Source organism: Oryctolagus cuniculus, chromosome 13, assembly GCF_964237555.1.
Source record: "Oryctolagus cuniculus chromosome 13, mOryCun1.1, whole genome shotgun sequence".
NCBI classification, from domain to species: Eukaryota; Metazoa; Chordata; class Mammalia; order Lagomorpha; family Leporidae; genus Oryctolagus; species Oryctolagus cuniculus.
This window is the reverse complement of record NC_091444.1, coordinates 100312939-100337847: the sequence shown is the minus strand read 5'-3', so window position 1 is coordinate 100337847 and position 24909 is coordinate 100312939. Positions and strand designations below refer to the sequence as shown.

The following is a 24909-nucleotide window of genomic DNA, read 5'->3' as shown; positions in this document are numbered from 1 at the left end:
TTGTTTTATTTTTCAAGAAGTGACAGAAATGTAGTGCCAAGGCTTCTCACCCTGTAGATTTGGCTCTAGCTGAGTGGGAGTTGCTAATCAGCATGGATTAATCAGAAGAGAGGTGCCCACGCAGCAGCATCTGAGGTGTCTCCTGCATCATGATTCACAAGAAAGGGTCTTATGCTAGAAGTCTGACAAAGGCTTCCATGTTAATATTCATCAGAAAATGGGTAATTTATATAAATTACCCATTTAGTCTAATAGCACTAAAATGAGAAGATATACAGTCTAAACTTAATAAATACATTTCTAGAATAATTAATAAGTGGTTTATGTGAAATTACCATCAAAGTTAATAGTTTTTTTCTGTAAAATTGTAAAATCTGTTTATATTCATGAGCATTCCTTTATAATACATAAATTTAATCACATATAACTTTTTCTAATCATATTCCTTTACCAGAAATTTAATATATAAAACATGTAGAATAAAAAATTCAATAACATTTCTCACCCATAGCTGCATCTTTCAATAATGCAAAGTGATACCCACTGCTATCTTACATAAAAATCTCAAGGAAGAAGGAAAGCAAAAAGAATAAGGAAAGAGAGAGGAAAAGAGAGGGAGGTTGGAAGGGAAGAAGGGAATATCATTCTTATAACTGTATATATAAGCATTTGAATCTGTTGTCTTTTTACTAACGTTGCAATAATTTGAAAAAATAAAATATCGGAAAAAAACAAATTTTCAAGGGAAATTGAAATTTACTTTGCCTATTTTTGAATAAAGACACATCCACATGCTATTTAATACTAAAAACTATTTCAGGGGTATAGATTACTATTAGCAATTTTTTTTTTTGACAGGCAGAGTGGACAGTGAGAGAGAGAGACAGAGAGAGAAAGGTCTTCCTTTTGCCGTTGGTTCACCCTCCAATGGCCGCCGCTGCAGCCGGCGCACTGCGCTGATCCGATGGCAGGAGCCAGGAGCCAGGTGCTTTTCCTGGTCTCCCATGGGGTGCAGGGCCCAAGCACTTGGGCCATCCTCCACTGCACTCCCTGGCCATAGCAGAGAGCTGGCCTGGAAGAGGGGCAACCGGGACAGAATCCGGCGCCCCAACCGGGACTAGAACCCGGTGTGCCGGCGCCGCAAGGTGGAGGATTAGCCTATTGAGCCACAGCGCCGGCCATACTATTAGCAATTTAACATCCCTTTTACTAATTCTTTGCTCATTGCCCATCAGAAACAGTATAGTATATTAGATTAAGAAATGGGAAGAATGTCATTAATAAGATAGAATTCCATGTCTATATAGCTTCCTGCATAATTTACATATCTCTATTTAACAACTACAGAAACACAATGTGCTAAAAATGAATACTTATTAAAATATTTAATGGAGAGTAAGGATTATTCATTTTTTGTCACTTTCTCTTTGCATTTTGGCCCTGCCACATTCATTTTCCCTTATACTAATAAAATCATTAAAAATCAGAACATAGGTACCAATTTTGAGTACATACAATTTTTTATTATGCTAATTTCTTTCTTTATCCTGATCTCTTTCATTATTACATTTATTAATATTACAAGTTAAAAGCCCCAAAGGTGTGTATATTCCTTGCTACCCTCATATACAGTATGTATTTTTATTAGATTCTAAAATCTTCCAGCTCAAAAGAAGAATAAAGATCTTTTCTTTGTGTAAATTCTCTCCCATGATCATTTTTAAGCCTATATTCCCATTCCTGGATTTTAAATCTACCTTTAAGACTTCATCATCTGCATTGAGATCACCATGTTTTAGAAAATTATAGCGAAGTGTTTCTATTGAAATACTTGGCCAGCCTTTTTCAAGGTAAATGCAGTTGTTGGTTCTTTAAGAAAATTGCAATAAAAAGGGAGAGAGAAATTTTAAACTCTTAAAGAAATTAACTTGAAGAGATCTAATGAACAGTTCCATATGGAGATGATAAGAATTTCTGTTTAGGACCACAGAGCTGATGGAGACATCCTCAATCTTATAAGAATTGAGGAGGTTTGAGACAAATGAAGTAAAATATTTCAGTTTTGCAAAGATTTAATCATCCACATTGATTATCACCACAGTGCATGGTGAATAGAGACTAGTATCCTTTTATACATTCATCCTCAGAAAACAAATTTACCAAAGTCACTTACAAATCAGCAGTAACATATTGAAAATTTCTGTTCAGACCATCTACAACTTTCATGTCCTCTGAAGGCAACTGAAATTCAAATACCTATTAGAGAAGTAGAAAAAATATGTTATTTTCATCTTTTCATTTGTTGGTCTGGAAAATCTCAGTAAGTTAGATCGAATACTTCGAAGAAAATACTTAAAATATCTGAAAAGTTTCCAAACAATTTGAGACATTGAACAAAATTTTCAAGTCATCAGTAAATGTTGAATGAAAAATAAATCCACATATATACAGCCAACTATTTTGACAAAGGTGCCAAAAACATACACTGGGGAAAATATAGTCTTTACAATAATGGTGCTGGCAAAACTGGACATACACATGTGGAGGAATGAAATTAGATATCTACCACTCAGTGTACCCCCAAACCAACTCAGGATGGATCAAGTACCTAAATATAAGACCTAAAGCTACAAAATTGTTAAAAGAAAACTCAGGACAAACACTTCACGTCATTAGTGTAAATGATAATTTCTTGGGTAAGACCCCAAAAGTGCAGGCAACACAAACAAAACCAAAGAAAGGGACTATATCAAACTCGGAAGCTTCTGCACAGCAAAGGGCAAAATTGATAGATTAAAGAGACAACTGACAGGAGAAAATATTCACAATAAATTATCTGACAAAGGATTAATATTGAGAATATCAGCAATGTAAAAACTCAACAACAACAACAAAAAAAACCAACCAATCCAGTTAAGAAATGGCCAAAGTACCTGAATAGACACTTCTCAAAAGAAGAAATAAAAAAATAACCAATAAATATGTGAAAAGTGCTCAATATCAATAGCCATCAGGGAAATGAAAATCAAAACCACAATGAGAATATCACCTCATCCCATCAGAATGGATATTATCAAAAAAAGAGTAGCAAATGCTGATAAGGTTGTGGAGAAAGGGGAACACTTATACACTGTTGAGGGGAATGTAAATTAGTGCAACACTGTGGAGAATGGTATGGAGATTTCTTTAAAAATTATAAATGTAACTTCCATATTATCCAGCAATCCCATCACTGAGTATATATTCAAAATACATATACTAATTGTATTAAAGATATACCTCTCCACCATATTTATAGCCGCACTGTTCACAATAGCAATAGCCAAGGCATGGAATTAATCAAGGTGTTCATCATCAGATGAAAGGATAAACAAATTTGGTAAATATATTCAGTGGAATATTATTCAGCTTTAAGAAAAAGAATGAAATCTTGTAATTTTCAGAAAAATGGATGGAACTGAAGGATTTCATGTTGAATGAAATACATGAGACACAGCAAAATAATTGCCAAAGGTTCTCCTATACATGTGGAAGCTAAATTTTCTTTAAAAATTCTGAACACAGACTGTTAATTGCTTGAGATTGGGATAATTAGGAGGGATAAAAGGAGCATGGAAAAAAAATAGGGAAAGCTGGATGTGGTTCATTAATTGTGACAAATATAACAAAATGAGATGTTAACTGAGGCATATGGGAATTCATTGTATTACTAACTAACAATTTTTGCTTTGAAAATGACAGAAATGCATTACTAGATATAATTGATTCAAATTGTATTGCTCTACAGATAAAAGGAAATCTCAAAATCATCTGAGAACAAACAAAGCTGACATTATTTAAAAATGAGATGGCCATGTACTTACAAGATTGAGAAAAATCTAAAGGCAAACTTTGAAATATATGAAATAATTTAATAAAGTTATTTGATATAGTTGGGTTTTTATATCCCATCAACAAAAAATTAGAATAAGAAAAAAATGCTTTCAAATTAATTTAAGACAAGAATTTTCCATTTATAATGTTGTATTGAAGGACACAGGAACTTGCTTGAAATGTATCTCACTGTCTGTATTAGAGGAACCTTAAACATCAAAGTGATGATTACAGTTTGCTAATGTATGGACTACCCATATGAATTATTAGCAATATCCAAAAATCATGATACAGAGAAAGAATTTAGAAGTCTCCAACTCAATAATTGATGAATTCAAGTAATGGGTTTTTATTCTATAATTCTTTGAACTTTCCTATACATTTGAAAATGCTCAAAACAGAAAGGAAAAAGCAATTAAAGACGATCAGAATTATATTCTTTATAGTTAAACCTGACAAAACATATTAAAATACTTTAATAGAGAAAGTTATGCAATATATTGAAATATACTAAAGAAACTACCTAAATAATTGGAATTTTGCATACATAAACCTCAGTATTGCGAAAAATTCAATTCTCAGGATAAGCATTTGATGCAGCAGTGAGAAGGCCCTTAGGACAAACACACTCCCTATCAGAATGACTCAGTTCCTGTTTCATCTCTAATTCACATTCCAACTTCCTGCTAATTTATAACTTCTAAGGTAACAGGCGATGGCTTAATTGTGTTTGTCAGTCACATAGGAGGTGAAGAGTTCTAGAATCCTGTCTTGGGCTCATTCTAGTGCTAGTGAAGGTAATCAATGGTTAGAAGAATCTCTCGCTCTTGCTCTCACTCTCCCCCTCCTTCCCTCTCTCTTTCTCCAACTCTCTCCTTTTTCTGCTTTTCAAGTGTAAAATAAAGCTGAGAATTTAATAAAAGAAAAATACTAAAAAAAAAAAAACACACGTCTCTCAAATCTGATAGTTCAGTTCAATGTCAAGCAACTTGGTAGACTTACTCTAAGAAGAAGTTAAAAAGTTATTAAAATTTCACAAAATAGACAAATGAGTACAATAGCCAGGATATTTTTTTAACTTTTGTTTAATGAATATAAATTTCCAAAGTACGACTTATGGATTACAATGGCTTCCCCCCCATACCATCCCTCCCACCCACAACCTTCCCCTTTCCCACTCCTCTCCCCTTCCATTCACATCAAGATTCATTTTTGATTCTCTTAATATACAGAAGATCAGCTTAGTATACATTAAGTAAGGATTTCAACAGTTTGCTCCCACACAGAAACATAAAGTGAAAAATAATAGATGATTTTTTAAATGATGATGAAATCAGATCAGACCTATTGTCATGTTTAATCCCAGTGAGAGTCAAGTTGGGAATTGATAATTTCTTTTTTTTTTTTACAGAAGATCAGTTTAGTATACATTAAGTAAAGATTTCAACAGTTTGCACCCCCATAGAAACACAAAGTGAAATATACTGTTTGAGTACTCGTTATAGCATTAAATCTCAATGTACAGCACATTAAGGACAGAGATCCTACATGAGGAGCAAGTGCACAGTGACTCCTGCTGTTGACTTTACCAATTGACACTCCTGTCTATGGCATCAGTAATCTCCCTATGCTCCAGTCATGAGTTTCAAAGGCTATGGAAGCCCTCTGAGTTCTCCGACTCTTATCTTGTTTAGAAAAGTTCATAGTCAAAGTGGAGGTTCTCTCCTCCCTTCAGAGAAAGGTACCTCCTTCTTTGAAGACCTGTTCTTTCCACTGGGATCTCACTCACAGAGATCTTTCATTTAGGTTTTGTTGTTGTTGTTGTTGTTGTTGTTGTTGTTTGCCAGAGTGTCTTGGCTTTCCATGCCTGAAATACTCTCATGGGCTATTCAGCCAGATCCGAATGGCTTTAGGGCTGATTCTGAGGCCAGAGTGCTGTTTAGGACATCTGCCATTCTATGAGTCTGCTGAGTATCTCGCTTCCCATGTTGGATCACTCTCCCCTTTATTTATTCTATTGGTTAGTATTAGCAGGTACTAGACTTGTTTATGTGCTCCCTTTGACTCTTAGTCCTTTCATTATGATCAATTGTGAACTGAAATTGATCACTGGGACTAGTGAGATGGCATTGGTACATGCCACCTTGATGGGATTGAATTGGAGTCCCCTGGTATGTTTCTAACTCTACCATTTGGGGCAAGTCAGCTTGAGCATGTCCCAAATTATACATCTCTTCCCTCTCTTATTCCCACTCTTATGTTTAACAGGGATCACATTTCAGTTAAATTTCAACACTTAAGAATAACTGTGTATTAATTACAGAATTAAACCAGTCATATTAAGTAGAACAGACAAAAAAAAAACTACTAAGAGGAATAATGTATTAAGTTGTTCATTAACAGTCAGGGCTATGCTGATCAAGTCACCATTTCCCATAGTGTCCATTTCACTTCAGGAGGTTTCCTTTTTGGTGTTCAGTCAGTTGTCACCGATCAGGGAGAACATATGGTATTTGTCCCTTTGGGACTGGCTTACTTCACTCAGCATGATGTGTTCCAGATTCCTCCATTTTGTTGCAAATGACTGGATTTCATTGTTTCTTACTGCGGTATAGTATTCTAAAGAGTACATATCCCATAATTTCTTTATCCAGTCTACCATTGATGGGCATTTAGGTTGGTTCCAGGTCTTAGCTATTGTGAATTGAGCTGCAATAAACATTAGGGTGCAGACCGCTTTTTTGTTTGCCAATTTAAATTCCTTTGGGTAAATTCCAAGGAGTGGGATGGCTGGGTCGAACAGTAGGGTTATCTTCAGGTTTCTGAGGAATCTCCAGACTGACTTCCATAGTGGCTTGACCAGTTTGCATTCCCACCAACAGTGGGTTAGTGTCCCTTTTTCCCCACATCCTCGCCAGCATCTGTTGTTGGTAGATTTCTGCATGTGAGCCATTCTAACCGGGGTGAGGTGAAACCTCATTGTCGTTTTGATTTGCATTTCCCTGATTGCTAGTGATCGTGAACATTTTTTCATGTGTCTGTTGGCCATTTGGATTTCCCCTTTTGAAAAATGTCTATTGATGTCCTTGGCCCATCTCTTAAGTGGGTTGTTGGTTTTGTTTTTGTGGTGTTTCTTGATCTCTTTGTAGATTCTGGTTATTAACCCTTTATCTGTTGCATAGTTTGCAAATATTTTTTCCCATTCTGTTGGTTGTGTCTTCACTCTCCTGACTGTTTCTTTTGCAGTACAGAAACTTCTCAATTTGATGCAATCCCAATAGTTGATTTTGGCTTTGACTGCCTGTGCCTCCCGGGTCTTTTCCAGAAACTCTTTGCCTGTGCCAATATCTTGAAGGGTTTCTCCAGTGTTCTCTAATAACTTGATGGTGTCAGGTCGTAGATTTAGGTCTTTAATCCATGTTGAGTGGATTTTTGTGTAAGGTGTAAGGTAGGGGTCTTGCTTCATGCTTCTGCATGTCGAAATCCAGTTTTCCCAGCACCATTTATTGAATAGACTGTCCTTGCTCCAGGAATTGGTTTTAGATCCTTGATCAAATATAAGTTGGCTATAGATGTTTGGGTTGATTTCTGGTGTTTCAATTCTGTTCCATTGGTCTATCCATCTGTTTCTGTACCAGTACCATGCTGTTTTGATTACAACTGCCCTGTAGTTTGTCCTGAAATCTGGTATTGAGATGCCTCCGGCTTTGTTTTTGTTGTACAAGATTGCTTTAGCTATTCGAGGTCTCTTGTGCCTCCATATGAATTTCAGCATCATTTTTTCTAGATCTGAGAAGAATGTCTTTGGTATTCTGATTGGAATTGCATTGAATCTATAAATTGCTTTTGGGAGAATGGACATTTTGATGATATTGATTCTTCCAATCCATGAGCATGGAAGATTTTTCCATTTTTTGGTATCCTCTTCTATTTCTTTCTTTAAGATTTTGTAATTCTAATCGTAGAGATCTTTAACGTCCTTGGTTAAGTTTATTCCAAGGTATTTGATTGTTTTTGTAGCTATTGTGAATGGGATTGATCTTAGCAGTTCTTTCTCAGCCGTGGCATTGCTTGTGTATACAAAGGCTGTTGATTTTTGTGCATTGATTTTATATCCTGCCACTTTGCCAAACTCCGCTATGAGTTCCAATAGTCTCTTAGTAGAGTTCTTTGGATCCTCTAAGTAAGAATCATATTGTCTGCAAAGAGGGATACTTTGACTTCTTCCTTCTCAATTTGTATTCCTTTAATTTCTTTTTCTTGTCTGATGGCTCTGGCTAAAACTTCCAGAACTATGTTAAATAGCAGTGGTGAGAGTGGGCTGCCCTGCCTGGTGCCAGATCTCAGTGGAAATGCTTCCAACTTTTCCCCATTCAATAGGATGCTGGCTGTGGGTTTTTTATAAATTGCTTTGATTATATTGAGGAATGTTCCTTCTATACCCAATTTGCTTAGAGTTTTCATCATGAAAGGGTGTTGAATTTTATCAAATGCTTTCTCTGCATCTATTGAGATAATCATATGGTTTTTCTTCTGCAGTCTGTTAATGTGGTGAATCACATTGATTGATTTGCGAATGTTGAACCATCCCTGCATACCAGGGATGAATCCCACTTGGTCTGGGTGAATGATCTTTCTGATGTGTTGTTGCATTCTATTGGCGAGAATTTTATTGAGGATTTTTGCATCTATGTTCATCAGGGATATTTGGTTTGTAATTCTCTTTCAGTGCTGCATCTTTTTCCGGCTTAGGAATTAAGGTGATGCTGGCTTCATAGAAAGAATTTGGGAGGATTCCCTCTTTTTCGATTGTTCTGAATAGTTTGAGAAGAATTGGAGTTAGTTCTTCTTTAAATGTCTGGTAGAATTCAGCAGTGAATCCATCTGGTCCTGGGCTTTTCTTTGTTGGGAGGGCCTTTATTACTGTTTCAATTTCTGTTTCAGTTATGGGTCTATTTAGGTTTTCTATGTCTTCATGGTTCAATTTAGGTAGGTTGCATGTGTCCAGGAATCTATCCATTTCTTAAGATTTTCCTGTTTGCTGGCATACAGGTCCTTGAAGTAATTTCTGATTATTCTTTTTATTTCTGTGGTGTCTGTTGTTACATTTCCTTTTTCATCTCTGATTTTATTGATTTGGGTCTTTTCTCTTCTTTTTTAGTTAGTTGAGCCAATGGGGTTTCAATTTTGTTTATTTTTTCAAAAAACCAGCTTCTCGCTTGGCTGATTTTTTGTAGTTTTTTTTTTTTTTTTTTTGGATTCAATCCTGTTAATTTCTTCTCTGGTTTTAATTATTTCTCTTCTCCTACTAGATTTGGGTTTGGTTTACTGCAGTTTTTCTAGGTCCTTGAGATGCGCTGAAAGTTCATTTATTTGGTACCTTTCCAATTTATTGATATAGGCACCTATTGCTATAAATTTGCCTCTCAATACTGCTTTTGCTGTATCCCATAAGTTTTGATATGTTGTGTTGTTATCTTCATTTACTTCCTGAAAGTTTTTATTTCTCTTTTGATTTCTTGAATGACCCATTGTTCATTCAGGAGCATGTTGTTCAGTCTCCATGTGTTTGCATACTTTCTGGGGTTTCCTGAGTTGCTGATTTCCAGCTTCATTCCACTGTGGTCTGAGAAGCTGCATGGTATGATTCTAAGTCTTTTAAATTTGCTGAGACTTGCTTTATGGCCTAGTATGTGATCAATCCTAGAGAAGGTTCCATGCACTGCTGAGAAGAATGTGAAGTCTTTAGATGTAGGATTGAAAGTTCTGTAGATATCTGTTAGATCCATTTGGGCAATAGTGTCGATTAAATCTGCTGTTTCCTTGTTGATCTTCTGTCCTATTGATCTGTCTGTTTCTGAGAGTGGAGTATTGAAGTCCCCCAGTACTATTGTATTGGAATCTAAATCTCCCTTTAAGTCACTTAACATATCTTTTAAATAGACCGGTGCCCTGTAATTAGGTGCATATACATTTATAATAGTTACATCTTCCTGTTGAATTGAACCCTTAATCATTATATAGTGTCCCTCCTTGTCTCTCTTAACAGTTTTTGTATTAAAGTTTATTTTGTCTGATATTAATATGGCTACACCTGCTTTTTTTGGTTTCTTTTGGCATGGAATATCTTTTTCCAACCTTTCACTTTCAGTCTGCATGCATCTTTGTTAGAGAGATGTGTTTCTTGTAGGCAACAAATAGTTGGGTTGTGTTCTTTGAGCCAATCAGCCAATCAGTGTCTTTTAACTGAAGAATTCAGACCATTAATGTTCAATGTGACTATTGATACGTAGTGACTTTGCCCTGCCATTTTCCCGGAGATATTTTCTAGTATATGCTTTGAGCTTCCCATGCTCTTTTACTGGTAGGTGTTCTTCCTTTCCCTTCTTTCATATTGATGGCCGTGTTTCTGTGTTTCTGAGTGTAGCACATCTTTAAGTATCTTTTGCAGGGCCAGACGAGTGGCCACAAAGTCTTTCAATTTCTGTTTGCTATGAAAGGTCTTTATTTCACCTTCATTCACAAATGAGAGCTTGGCAGGATATAATATTCTGGGCTGGCAATTTTTCTCTCTTAGCACCTGTGCTATGTCTCGCCGTTCCCTCCTAGCCTGTAGTGTTTCTGATGAGAAGTCTGCTGTGAGTCTAATTGGAGATCCTCTGAGAGTAATCTGACGTTTCTCTCTTGCACATTTTAGGATCTTTTCTTTATGTTTCACTGTGGTAAGTTTAATTACCACGTGTCGTGGTGAGGATCTCTTTTGGTCATGTTTATTGGGGGTTCTATGAGCTTCCTGTACTAGGATGTCTCTGTCCTTCTCCAAACCTGGAAAGTTCTCTGCTAGCATCTCACTAAAAAGGCCTTCTAATCCTTTCTCTCTCTCCATGCCTTCAGGAACTTCTAGAACTCGAATGTTGGTTTTTTAAATAGTATCCTGTAGATTCCCAACAATATTTTTTAGATTTCTAATTTCCTCGTCTTTTCTTTGGTTTGACTGTATGTTTTCCTGTGCTCTATCTTCTAAGTCCGATATTCTCTCTTCTGCTTCACCCATTCTGTTTTTAAGGCTTTCTAATGTGTTTGTCATTTGATCTATTGAGCTCTTCATTTCATTTTGATTTCTCTTCACTATCACACTTTCCTGTTCTACTAGTTTCTGCGTTTCATTTTGATTCTTCCTTAAAAATTCATTTTCACGAGAGAGATTTTCAATCCTGTCCAATAAGGATTTCTGTAGTTCAAGGATTTGCTTTTGAAAACTTCTAAATGATCTTATCATAAATTTTTTGAAATCCGTATCTTGCATTTCTTCTATCTCATTATCTTCATAATCTTGGCTTGGGGTGTTTTGTTTATTTGGAGGCATCATAGTGTCATCGTTGATCTTGTTCCCTCGATTTCTGTGTTTGTTGCTTGGCATAGTTAATTCTTCTTTCGTCACTGTGTGTTTTTTTTTATTTATTTTTTTATTTTATACTATGTCTGTGTTAAGTGGACTGCCTGCTGTTGGAGGAGCCTTGGAGGCTTGAGATGGGTGTGGCCTCAGAGCTCTGCTTGGTTCTTCCAGGTTATGGGTGTGCAAAGGTGACACCCTCAGGTTATGTGTGGTAAATCTCTCTCTTTATTTATTTATTTATTTATTTATTTTATTCAGGGGGTAAGTAATACTGCATGGCACGGCTGTGCAGAATTGATGGTATTTAGCTTCCAATCTCTGGCTTCTACCCAAAGAGTCTGTGCAGGCTCTGTTTCTCCTCTGGACTCCCACTGGGTTGCCTAGGCTACTGAATTGTAGTGACTCAGTTCCTTAGCTCTCCCCTGTTATGTAAATCCAGAGAGGGGGCCTGCTCTTCATCTCTTGCAAACTCTTGGAAACTATTGTAAGCCTTGCAGCCTTGCAACCTTTGCAAGGTTGTCAGAAAGAGAAACCCCCCACCTTTTTTTTTCCTTCTCTCCGGTAGTGAGTCTGGTGCACTTTCCGGCTCCCCCCTAGATTCTGACCCCCGTTTCCCTGCCAATGTCTCAGGTTATTGAGCTCACCTCCCCTTCCATCGCCAATGTGTGGACTTGGAGCCCTGGGCGTCCCAACTCTCCCCGCTGGTGTCTGTGTGACATGCACTCCCCTTCCTGCACTGGCGCACAGACCCTGCAGCTCCCATGGCTCGGCTTCCGTGTGGTGGGCGACCTTGTTCTCCCAGTAGGTCCTCCGATTCACAGCCACTAGATCCAGAAGAGTTTCCTCTGCAATATTTTCCTGGTCCTTTTTCTGAGGCTACCATAACTCCCCTTTTATTAAACTAAATTTTCCCAGACTATCGGTGCACGCCCTCACTATTCCGCCATCTTGGCTCCGCCCCCACCATAGCCAGGATATTTTTTAAAATATAAGTTCCTTGATGCTTTAACATTCTGGAAAGCAAGATCTTACTTTCCAACACAATGAAGACACTTGAGATAGGTAAATAAATCTGTTGCAAAGATGAGTGAAGCAGTTGGCTTGTGTCACAGTGAGTTAAACTGCCATCTGGAATTCTGATATCCATATCAGAGCATGAGTTGGAGTCCTGGCTGCTCTTTCTCCAGTCCAGCTTCCTGCTAATGCACCAAGGAAAGCAGCAGAAGATGGTTCAAGTCCCTGGCACCCATGTGGGAGACTGTGTTGGGTTTTTGGGTTTTCAGGATCCTGCTTTTCAGCCTGGCTCGGGCTGCTCACTGCAGGCATTGGGGCATGAATCAGGGGGTGGAAGATCTGTCTCCTCCTCTCTTTCATCATAAACTTTTTTAAAAGGAGTGAAATAAGAAGCATAATTATTCTTTTGAAAAACTTTGATACTCATTTAATTTATTTACTAGAGGGAAGGAGGGAGAGAAAGAGAGAGAGGGGGAGAGAGAGAGAGAGAGAGTTCTCCCATCTGCTACTTCAATAACCAGGGCTGGGCTAGGCAGAAGTAAGGAGTCTAGAATTCAATGTGGGTTTCTTAAAAGGGGGGTAGTGATCCAAGTACTTGGGTTATCACTTGGAGCCTTTCAGGATGTGCATTAACATGAAACTGGATCAGAAGCAGAATGAGGCACTCCTATATGGTCTGGTTGAATCCTGAGCAGTGTCACAACAATCGCAATAAATACTTGCCCCTAATATTCTTCTTAAAATATATGTGTATATATGTGTATGTGAAATTGTTTTACATACGATTAAAAGAAATTTCAGCTGAATTAAAAACTAAGTTGAGAAGGAAAGGCAATATCATTTTCATATGATAATGTAATAGGATATTGTCAAGTTCTCAATAGAGAAAAGGATATGGCACATATCCGCTAGAAACAAAGGCATGGACATTTAACTACGTGAAGTGTAGGAACTTTTGATCATGAAGACATGCTATGGAAAAAAATGAAAACACTGGTGCTCATTGTGAGAGTACATCCCACAAATAGGCTAATCAACATCCTAGAAGAGAGTTGCCTCATTCTAAAGCATATGAAGCATAGAGAGTTGATTGCAAGTATACCAGACAGCCCATCATAGAATACAACTTCAATGAGCTTAGGTTGAGCCCAGACTAATTTCCAAAAAACTTCTTAGAGATAAGATTTAAAGGACTGGTGCCAAGGCTCAATAGGCACCTGCGGCGCTGGCACAATGGGTTCTAGTCCCGATGGGGTGCCGGATTCTGTCCCGGTTGCTCCTCTTCCAGGCCAGCTCTCTGCTGTGGCCAGGGAAGGCAGTGGAGGATGGCCCAAGCGCTTGGGCCCTGCATCCCATGGGAGACCAGGATAAGCACCTGGCTCATGGCTTCGGATCAGTGCCATGCGCCAGCCACAGCACGCCGGCCGCAGCGGCCATTGGAGGGTGAACCAACGGCAAAAAGGAAGACCTTTCCCTCTGTCTCTCTCTCACTATCCACTCTGCCTGTCAAAAAAAAAGATTTAAAATTCTTTTTATATTAGACTTCTACATGGAAGACATTTTGCTTTCCAATTATGACAGTTAATAATATAATAATGGGCCGGCGCCGCGGCTCACTAGGCTAATCCTCCGCCTAGCGGCGCCGGCACACCGGGTTCTAGTCCCGGTTGGGGCGCCGGATTCTGTCCCGGTTGCCCCTCTTCCAGGCCAGCCCTCTGCTGTGGCCGGGGAGTGCAGTGGAGGATGGCCCAGGTGCTTGGGCCCTGCACCCCATGGGAGACCAGGAAAAGCACCTGGCTCCTGGTTCCTGCCATCGGATCAGCGCGGTGCGCCGGCCGCAGCGCGCCGGCCGCGGCGGCCATTGGAGGGTGAACCAACGGCAAAGGAAGACCTTTCTCTCTGTCTCTCTCTCTCACTGTCCACTCTGCCTGTCAAAAAATAAAAAAATAAAAAAAAATAATATAATAATGGTCTCATAATTGAAAACCCAAGCATCATCAATCTAATGGACAAAGACCTGGAGTACATCAGAAGCAAAACAAAGAGAACATTCAGGTGATGATGGCCTGGGTCTGGAGGCATCAAGAATCCCACAGAGTATCCTTCACACACGTGCTTCTTTGTACGATGTCAAGAAATCTTTAGGATAAGTCTGTTTCTCTGTCTTGGGGCATGCATTCAAGATTTCTGTATATTTCTGAGACATAATGGCTAGGGAGAGTTAAGACTGAACATAAAATAGAAAATCAGGTTTCAGGATTGAATTGGCAATATACTCTTGCAGCCATTTAGGGAGTGAACCAGCAGATGGAAGACCTCTCTGCCTCTCCCTCTTTCTTTCTGTAACTCAGCCTTTCAAATAAATAAATAATAAAAAAAGAAAACTATTCAAACCTAACCTCTGATTTACATAAACTTGGAGCAGAGAAACAATTAACCTGTGATTACAAGACAGCAATCTGAGAAATCCAGAAAATTTGACAAAGTTAACCTGGATATTTTAGGAAAACAAAATTTCTGACTAACTAGGTGGAACAAGATGGGCTCTAGTTTTGTCAAAAAATCCCTTAGTGTTGTTTCTGTTGGTTACTTGTATCAACATAAATAGGTAATTTCTTTTATCTTCCACATATTACCATAGTCTCCAGTTAATATTTTCTGGATTCATGAAAGAGCATGAGGAAAATGATGAAAATTGTGTGAACTACTACATTGCAACACTTTAAGTAGAATACAATCAGGGACAACAATGCAAATGTATACTATGCACTGGATGTTAAGTGATAGGAGGAAGTAATTGTTAACTTCTTTAGACACAATAATGACACTATAACTGCAGGACAGTATCTTTGTACACAGGGGATGTTTTCTGATGTCTGTAGGAATAAATAGTAACACTTACCACAAACTATTAGGAGAGTGAGCAAAATATTGTATGTGTATGTAAACATACTCATATATGCCTGCTTACTTTGGGCCTTCTTTTCTTTCTTTCTCTTTCTTTCTTTCTTTCTTTCTTTATTTTTCCCTTTAATATTCACAATAGCATGCTTTTAATTTACTCTATAATTGCAGGCTTATTGTACCACTAACCACAATGTGAACCCTGTTAAACAAGTAAAAAGTAGGAAGATTACTGTTACACAGGGTTACAGACAAGGGCTACAAACAACAATCAAAACATATCAGTTTCATTCTTATACTTTGGGGTTTTTTGTATTCTATATTAAATACTGCATATCAGAGAAAATGTATGATATTTTCTGGGTTTTTTTTGGGGGGACTGGTGTTTTTCACTAAGCATAATGGTCTCCAGTTACATTTATTTGATGTCAAAAGGCAGGATTTCATTCTTTTTATGACTAAGTAGTATTCTGTTGTGTATATATATCACATTTTCTTTTTCTAGTCATCCTTTAAAAAATGTAGAGACAATGGAGACCCATCCATACCCTTCCATACAGAGGTTCAGCTGATAGAATCTTCCATTACACAAAGTAAGTTTAACAGGAGAGGAGAACAACTAGACACGTGGCAGTAGTATGAGAAGAGGATAATAACAAAAGGAGAAGAGGCTGAGAGTCCTCACCTGGTTGCAGACAGGCCTGTACTTGAGCCCTGGCTTGTTCAGAATCATCTCCAGCTGCCTGCGGTTGAAGTTGGATACCCCGATGGACTTGGCTGATCCTGCATCTTTGCATTTCTCCATGGCCTGAGAGGAAAGATTGTGAAGAAATATTTCCACAATTGGTTGCCAATATAAATGCATAACACAGTTAAAAGGAACACTGTCAAGAAATTACAGTGAGGCTAGTGGGCACTGACTGACCAAAAGAGAAAAGCTAGTAGAGAAAATCAGCAACAGCAAAAAAAAAAAAAATTCCTGCAACCTCCTTAGAAAACAAAAGACATTATTGTATATGGGGGGCAAAATATGCCTGACATCATTGCCCCAATTCTTCTCTCTGTTATGTCCCAGTATTGCCTTCCTCTCTCTCCACTCAGTACATCAACACTTGTTGGTGACATAAATCTCAAGATCCAAAGCTGCATATCTCATTCCCACAAATTGAAGTGTGATCTGATGCTCCCACTTCTGACTTCCTGTTTTCTCTCTCCTGGGAGTACTCACCTCCCAAGTGGCACAGATATCCACTGTGTCAAATATTGTCTTTCCATGTTCATCTGTTGGAATAATCTCCTCTCCAGGCTGGAATAGAAGCAGTTATTTTTTACTATTTCATTAAATTTAGATACCTACCCATGGCAAAACACTGAAGTATACTTATGGAGACAGCAATAAACTTTCATGAAATAAGTGGAGCAACCTCCCATAATTGCAAAATGCACTGCATATAAGTCTGTAAAGAATGTCATTGTACTACAGACCTTCTCTTTTCTTTTATATTTACTATACATGTTAATAAATACTACTACTTTCCAGATTGTAATAGGGTCCCGTAGATTTATGTTACTTTGTGTTTCTCTGTTCTTTCCTCTCTGGAGAGATATCTCTCATTCACTGGGAAAGTTACCAGTTCCCTGGCCTTGATCTCCACCAATAGTGGATGTTGCTCATCTCCTCAAAAACATTTTGTTCCAAGAGCAGATACTTGAATCACAGATGGTCATTCAAGGTCTTTTTTCTTAATAATAATAATTTTAATTCTAAAGGATACAGAGAAGCTGTCAAAATTAATGATCATGAGAAAATAATTGTCCCATGGCCATTTATGACACCAATGAAAAGGCTTAGACAAAACCAACAAAAATTAGATTAATACAGAAGAAAATGATTGCTATAAATACAAGCAGTTCCTAACATTACCTCAAATGTGTATGTTACTCATGGCCTGGCTTCCCCTTTTACAAAATCAAATAAACTAAATTGCTTCACTTGCTTTGGGCAGTTTCTATAACTTAGAAACTGTTGTAAAATTTATATCAGAGGCAGAGGCCAGCTTTGTGGCGCAGCAGGTTAAGGTGTTGCCAGTGACCTCAGGACCCCCTATTGGAGCACCAGTTTGAGCCTAAATTCCCTAGCCAGCTCCCTGATAATATGCCTGGGAAGGCAGCAGAAAAATGGTCCAAATACTTGGACCTTTGCCATGTCATGGAAGACTGTCATGGACTTCCTGGCTTACACCTTTAGCCTGTCCCTGTCCTGACCCTCAATGACCATTTGAGGAGTGAACCAGATGGAAGATCTGTCTTTCTCTTTCTGTCCCTCTGCCTTTCAAATAAATAAAAAAAATCTTTAAAAATAAGTAAAATACATTTTATGATGTTGGTTGCCTACCTTCAGAGCTGTTGGGAAGTGAATAATGTAGAGATCAATGTAATCCAACTGGAGTTTTTTCAGTGAGTCTTCCAAGCTTGGTCTGACCAGCTCTGGTCTATGAAAAATGCACCAAAGCTGAAATGATAAGCAATTAAAATTGTGGTGAATTAATATGTTAGTTAATTTTTTTGTTTCCTTCACATAATACTGAGATATTTTCCCTTGGTTAAAAGCTAATGAACACTGAAAGAAAATACATTACATTTTGTATTTCCTGTGATCTGAACTAACTATATCATCCTTCTCACTTGTTTAGCTATTACTCATTAATCCACCAATGCATGGAAGGTAATTATACCAGAGATAAAAATTTTATCATGTAATGCTAATGATCAGCATTTGAGTTATGCTTCACAAAGTTTACAAACAAATTCAATGGTCTGATTCTTATAATCATTAATCAGTGGTAATAATTACTATATATTTTAATCACATAATAAGCAGAAAAATATTTTGAGTATTTGAATATTGTTGTGTGCATGAATTAAGCCACTACTTTCAATGCTAGCATCTCATATTAGAGTGCTGGTTTGAGACTTGGCTGCTCCACTTAGCAACTTCATTTCTGCTGAGGTACCTTGGAAGGCTGTAGAAATGGCCCAGGTAATTTGTTCCTGTCACCCATGTAGGAGATCAGATTGGAGTTCCCAAATCCTGACTTCATCCTGGCCCAGACCTGGCTGTTGTAGCCACAGGGGCATCCAGCAGATGGAAGGACTCTATCTCTTTTTGTCTCTCCTCTGTCTCTTTATTCAAACAAATAAATAACTCTTTTTAAACCGTGTCAATTCATATTTACAATAATAAGAAATTTTAAAAAGTAATCCAGGAAATCAGGAACATCATATTTAGCTCACAGCCCTCTCTGATTTCACAAGCCATGCTGAATCACACTGTTTGGAGTTGATACTAGGGAAATCATGGGAATGAATTTCATTTAAAATATATAAATTTGGATATAGCACAAGGTGGCATTTACCAATGCCATCTCACTAGTCCCAGTGATCAATTTCTGTTCACAATTGATCATAATGATAGGACTAAGAACCAAAGGGATCACATAAACAAGAATAGTGTCTGCAAATACTAGCTGATAGAATAAAAAAGGGAGAGAACGATCCAACATGGTAAGTAAGATACACAGCAGACCCATAGAATGGCAGATGTCCTAAACAGCACTCTGGCCTCAGAATCAGCCCTTAAGGCATGCGGATCCAGCTGAAATGCCCATGAGAGTATTTCAGGCATGGAAAGCCAAGACACTCTTGGGGGGGGGGAACTAAATGAAAGATCTCCGTGAGTGAGATCCCAGTGGAAAGAACGGGTCATCAAAGAAGGAGGTACCTTTCTCTGAAGGGAGGAGAGAACTGCCACTTTGACCATGGCCTTGTCTAAATATGATCAGAGTCGGTGAACTCAGAGGGCTTCCATAGCCTTGGCAGCTCATGACAAGAGCCTAGGGTGATTACTGATGCCATAAACAAGAGTGTCAATTTGTTAAGTCAACAACAGGAGTCACTGTGCACTTATTCCTCATGTAGGATCTTTGTCCTTAGTGTGCTGTACATTGAGATTTAATGCTATAACTAGTACTCAAACAGTATTTTTCACTTTATGTTTCTGTGTGGGAGCAAACTGTTGAAATCTTTACTTAATGTATGCTAAACTGATATTCTGTATATAAAGAGAATTGAAAATGAATCATGATGTGAATGGAAGGGGAGAGGGAGTGGGAAAGGGGAGGGTTGCGGGTGGGAGGGAAGTTATGGGGGGAAGCCATTGTAATCCATATTCTGTACTTTGGAAATTTATATTCATTAAATAAATGTTTTTAAAAAATTGGATATAGCAATAATTAGAAAGCCATAATCTTTGTCTCTGTGATACTGGATGTTACAGGAGGATGTGTGATAACAATTTTACTAATAGGAATAATTACTCAACATCTATGAAGCATATCAAGTAATCATTTCTACACAACATTTCATTAACCATCTCTCCTACACATCATCTACACTCTACCTTTGAAGTGTAGAATATATCTTCTCTCTTCACAGTGCCATCTGCAATCTTGTTTTGGATGGCCAGACCTACTTCCTTTTTGTTTTTGTAAAAATAAGCAGAATCAATGTGGCGGAACCCAGCATCAGTAGCTATTTTGGTGGTTCCATAGCTTTGCTCTTAGGGACCTGAAGAAGGAGTTAAAAGTATTATTTGTAGATGCATGTGATTGAAAGCAGCTAAGATATTATTAATGACTTTTGGCAAATCCATTTTTCCTCATGTCTTGGGATAATTTTGCATTTGAACTCTGAGGGGATGAGCCCACCCAGTTTGCCTGATTTCCCTGAATTAATAGCAGGAGTTGGGAATCTCAGGCACCCCTTCACACTGGGCCACCCCTTTGATCAAAGGCATCAAAGGTCCTCAGGAACAAAGACAGCTTTATTGCTTTGCTAGAAAGATTCACAGTTTACTGCGAAAAGAAAATCATGGTTGATAATCATGCAGTGAATTTGCAAAGGAAAGTTAACACAGAGTAAAAATGAATGGAATGAAATATGGAAGCAATATACTGCAAGTTTCTATGAGTCCTCCCCCAGAAATAAACAGAGCACATTCAAATTGTTTGAACTGGATTTAAGAACATATATGGAAACTTATCAGCAAGGAACTCTGAATATGTCGATTCTTCATTCCTAAGACTTTTCCTATAGGGTTGATTACATAGATCCCCTCTGTTGGTCTACACCATATTTCGGTTTCAAATAAAAGCAAGGATACACACACTGTACTTGTCCTCACAAGCAATTTAGCTACATCCTCATATGCTAGGAAATGAGGAAGAACGAAGAAAGTAGGTTCTCCAGTGTCAACCAGGGATATGTTTGAAAATAAGTAGTTCAATTATGCTGAGTGAAATAAGCCAGTCCCAAAGGAACAAATATCATATGTTCTCCCTGATCGGTGACAACTAACCAAGCACCAAAAAGGAAACCTGTTAAAGTGAAATGGACACTATGAGAAACGGTGACTTGATCAGCCCTTGCCCTGACTGTTGATGAACAACTTAATATGTTATCCCTCGTAGTATTTTTTTTGTTTGTTCTACTTAATACTATTGGTTGAATTCTATAATTAATACACAGTTATTCTTAAGTGTTGAAACTTAACTGAAAAGTGATCGCTGTTAAATATAAGAGTGGGAATAAGAGAGGGAAGAGATGTACAATTTGGAACATGCTCAAGCTGACTTGCCCCAAACGGTAAAGTTAGAAACATACCAGGGGATTCCAATTCAATCCCATCAAGGTGGCATGTACCAATGCCATCTCACTAGTCCCAGTGATCAATTTCTGTTCACAATTGATCATAATGATAGGACTAAGAACCAAAGGGATCACATAAACAAGAATAGTGTCTACAAATACTAATCGATAGAATAAAAAAGGGAGAGAATAATCCAACATGGGAAGCGAGATACACAGCAGACCCATAGAATGGCAGATGTCCTAAACAGCACTCTGGCCTCAGAATCAGCCCTTAAGGTATTCAGATCCTGCTGAAAAGCCCATGAGACTATTTCAAGCATGGAAAGTCAAGACACTCTGTCAAAAAAAAATGACCTAAATGAAAGATCTCCACGAGTGAGATCCCAGTGGGTGATTACTGATGCCATAAACAAGAGTGTCAATTTGTTAAGTCAACAACAGGAGTCACTGTGCACTTACTCCTCATGTAGGATCTCTGGCCTTAATGTGCTGTACATTGTGATTTAATGCTATAACTAGTACTCAAACAGTATTTTTCACTTTGTGTTTCTATGTGGGCGCAAACTGTTGAAATCTTTACTTAATATATACTAAACTGATCTTCTGTATATAAAGAGAATTGAAAATGAATCTTGTGAATGGAAGGAGAGAGGGAGAGGGAAAGGGGAGGGTTGAAGGTGGGAGGGAAGTTATGGGGGGGGAGCCATTGTAATCCATAAGCTGTACTTTGGAAATTTATATTCATTAAATAAAAGTTAAAAGGGGGGGGTGAAGGAAGGGAAGGAAAGGGTGAGCCAACAAAAAAAAAAAGAAAAGAAAAGAAGTAGTTCAATTGACAGTAGGGCATTATGTTAATCTTTTCTGCAGGGTCATTATGTTCACACACAAAAATTATAGAAAAGAAAGAAAAGAAAACTACATGCTGACAGTAAAGATATATTATGAATTATAGAAATTTTACATGAGAAATTAATTGCCATGTAAGGGATTATCATGGAGGATATCATCCCTAAAACAAAGGCATTCCTTTTATGCAATATATAAGTAAAGTAGTACAATATCAAATTTTGGAGTTTCTTAAATTGGATAATGATTTGAAAGTGCATTTGTGAAAGATCAAAGAGGTAAGTCTAAGGAAACCTTTTTCATTTATTTCTTCAAATTGAGAAGCTGAAGTTTACAATGAAATCACCACAAAGTAGACAGTGAACCCATTTTCCTTTCCTGATATCATTCCTAGGTGTGAGGGCCTCAGAGATTCACCAAGACTGAAATATTACTAGTGTCCATGCTCCTTCCCCCTCCTTCATACCACTTTGCTCTGCAAAGAAAATCAAATCGTTAACATGTCATCAAAATATTCATCAGTGATTTCCTTAAGTTTTACACAAGAATCAAGTGGAAGTTCAAGTTTGAAGTAAATAGTCTCTTTTTTTTCAATTTCCAACTTTCTTCCTTTACTTTTTACACATACTACAAGTTCAAAGCACATCTTTCTTTCTACATTGGTCTGTGCTTATTTCTTTTTTAGAAAACTAGGATAATATCAGTGTGCAAAATTTTTTCCACTATGCTCACTTTCATTATGTAGGACCATTTGTACAATTTCCTTTAACATTTGTTATGATCAATAATTTAGCCATGTCCCTATTATTTTCCAGTTTTCTTCTAACATGATGTTGTACTTGCCTTCAGACAAGTTTCCTAGTACATGGGAAAACTTACTTAGCCCACAATCACTTAATGCCACACGTTGAAATTTGGGATCCATTGCCTTTCATTCCTCTGACCAAGCACACTCTGATTCCTCTGGCTTCACAGGGTATATAAATAACAGGAAGTCTACGGCCACATTCCTGTCTAATTTTAAGCAACATATGGGAGGAGTGAAATTAAAGCAGTATTCCATATTTACAGAAGAGTATCCTGTTCACTTACTTTAAATGAAGCAGAATTTTTAGGTTGATTACTTAAAAATCAGATTTACAAAATTTTCTCTTTGGAATCTCTCACTTGGTATTTTTAAGTATTAGTGCTGTGGCTCACTTGGTTAATCCTCCGCCTGCGGCGCTGGCATCCCATATAGGCACCAGGTTCTAGTCCCAGTTGCTCCTCTTCCAGTCCAGCTCTCTGCTGTGGCCCGGGAGGGCAGTGGAAGATGGCCCAAGTGCTTGGACCCTGCACCCCATGGGAGACCCGGAGGAAGCACCTGGCTCCTGCCTTCGTATTGGCGCGGTGCTGTCCACAGCAGCCATTTGGGGAGTGAACCAATGGAAGGAAGACCTTTCTCTCTATCTCTCTCTCTCACTGTCTATAACTCTACCAAATTAAAAAAAAAAAAAAAAGAAATTCGTTGAATAATTATTGGTGATTTATTAAGTTACAACCCTGCAAACATCTATGTCTTGTTTTTCTTATTTTTTTATTTTTTCATGCTGAAGTCTGCCTTTGATTACACTTTGAGACAATTAACTAGTTTACATGACAACACAAATGCACACACAGAATCAACTATTATTGAGCACTTTATCAAATACTGACCCTCAATGATACTTCAAAAGTTTAATTGAAGGAAAGTTAGCATTTTTAACTTTCCCTTTGGGAAAATATTTTCTGTAACTTCACTCTAGTTTTGTAATAATAATGTGCAAACCTAGAGAAGCAGGGAAGGGGCTGCCACCAGGCGGCCACAGGCTTGGGACACCACGGCTCAGTTCGAACGGAGATCTGGTTCTTCCAGGCCAGTGCATGTGGCCAGGGGCCAACCCCTCGCATCCTGGGTTCCTGGCGTGGCTCGTCCCCCTTATCGAGGCTGGCGGTGGCGAAGTCTCACCCTCAGCCACCGAAGAGCCCAGACCCTTGGCAGGTGGAAGCTGGCCTCAGGTCCTGGGGAGCTGGCGTGGTGGGGCTGCAACCTACGGTCATGCGCGATGGAGCCAAGAGCCCTGCAGTGAGCAGGACCCCCCCCCCCCGCAGCTCTCTGCTCGCCTCTGCCCCACCCCCCAGCACCCCCACACGCTGGCTTCCCCAGGGAGGTGGGGAGCCCGTGATGAAGTTCCACAGGAAGTGAGCGACAGGAACCCGCCGTGAGACCGAGTGCTGAACTGCGGCGCTGTGGCTCCCACCCCTCCCCTCGCCGGGCTGGACTGGGTTTCACATCGCGGTCCAGCACAGGTCACCGAAACGGCGGAGGAGGAGATGGCGGGGCTTCCTGTTGCTGGTCCGCTCTGAAGTCCTGCCCAGGGTCCTCCCAGATGCCCCCTCCCTGCCGGAAGCACAGCCCTGCAGGGAAGCGTCCCTGACCCTGTGCCGCCCCCAGACACAGCCCATGCCCCCCACAGCCCCGGCTCTGTCTCTGCTTATCCCTACCCCAATGCCTGACCACGTCCAGACCGCGTAGTATGGAGGCGGCACATGGTGGGCACTCAGTGGGTGATGGTGCCCTTAGTGTCGGCACTGCCGTCCCGGCCCAAGTGAGGAGGGAGTGCTGGCATCCCATATGGGCGCCGGTTCAAGTCCTTGCTGTTCCACTGTCGATCCAGCTCTCTGCTACGGTCTGGGAAAGCAGTAGAAGATGGCCCAAGTCCTTGGGTCCCTGCACCCACGTGGGAGACCTGGAAGAAGCTCCTGGCTCCTGGCTTTGGGTTGGCCCAGCTCTAGCCTTTGCTGCCAACTGGGGAGAGAACCAGCAGATGGAAGACCTCTCTTTCTCTCTCCCTCCCTCCCTCCCTCCCTCCCTTTCCTCTCCTCTCTGTGTAACTCTCACATTCAAATAAATAAATAAATAAATATTAAAAAAAAAAAAAAGATCAATGATCTTGAGGCTTCTGTAAGCCAGGAAGGGAGGAGGAGAAGGAATGGGACCTGAGCCGAAGGCACCTGCTGTAGCCGGATCCTGGGTGAACCAACTGACCATGGACGCTGGGGGTGTCAGGAGGGTGCCAGACAGACCCAGGCTCGCAGCCTGGCCACATCCTCAGCTGCCAGACGTCGCCCTGAGGGGTTTATGAGTG

General features: G+C 39.2%; 1 pseudogene; it reads right to left on the bottom strand.

The window, feature by feature from the left end:
* LOC103350887 (prostaglandin-E(2) 9-reductase-like) lies at positions 1 to 23821 on the bottom strand (annotated as a pseudogene).
* Positions 23822 to 24909: the final 1088 nt, after the last annotated feature.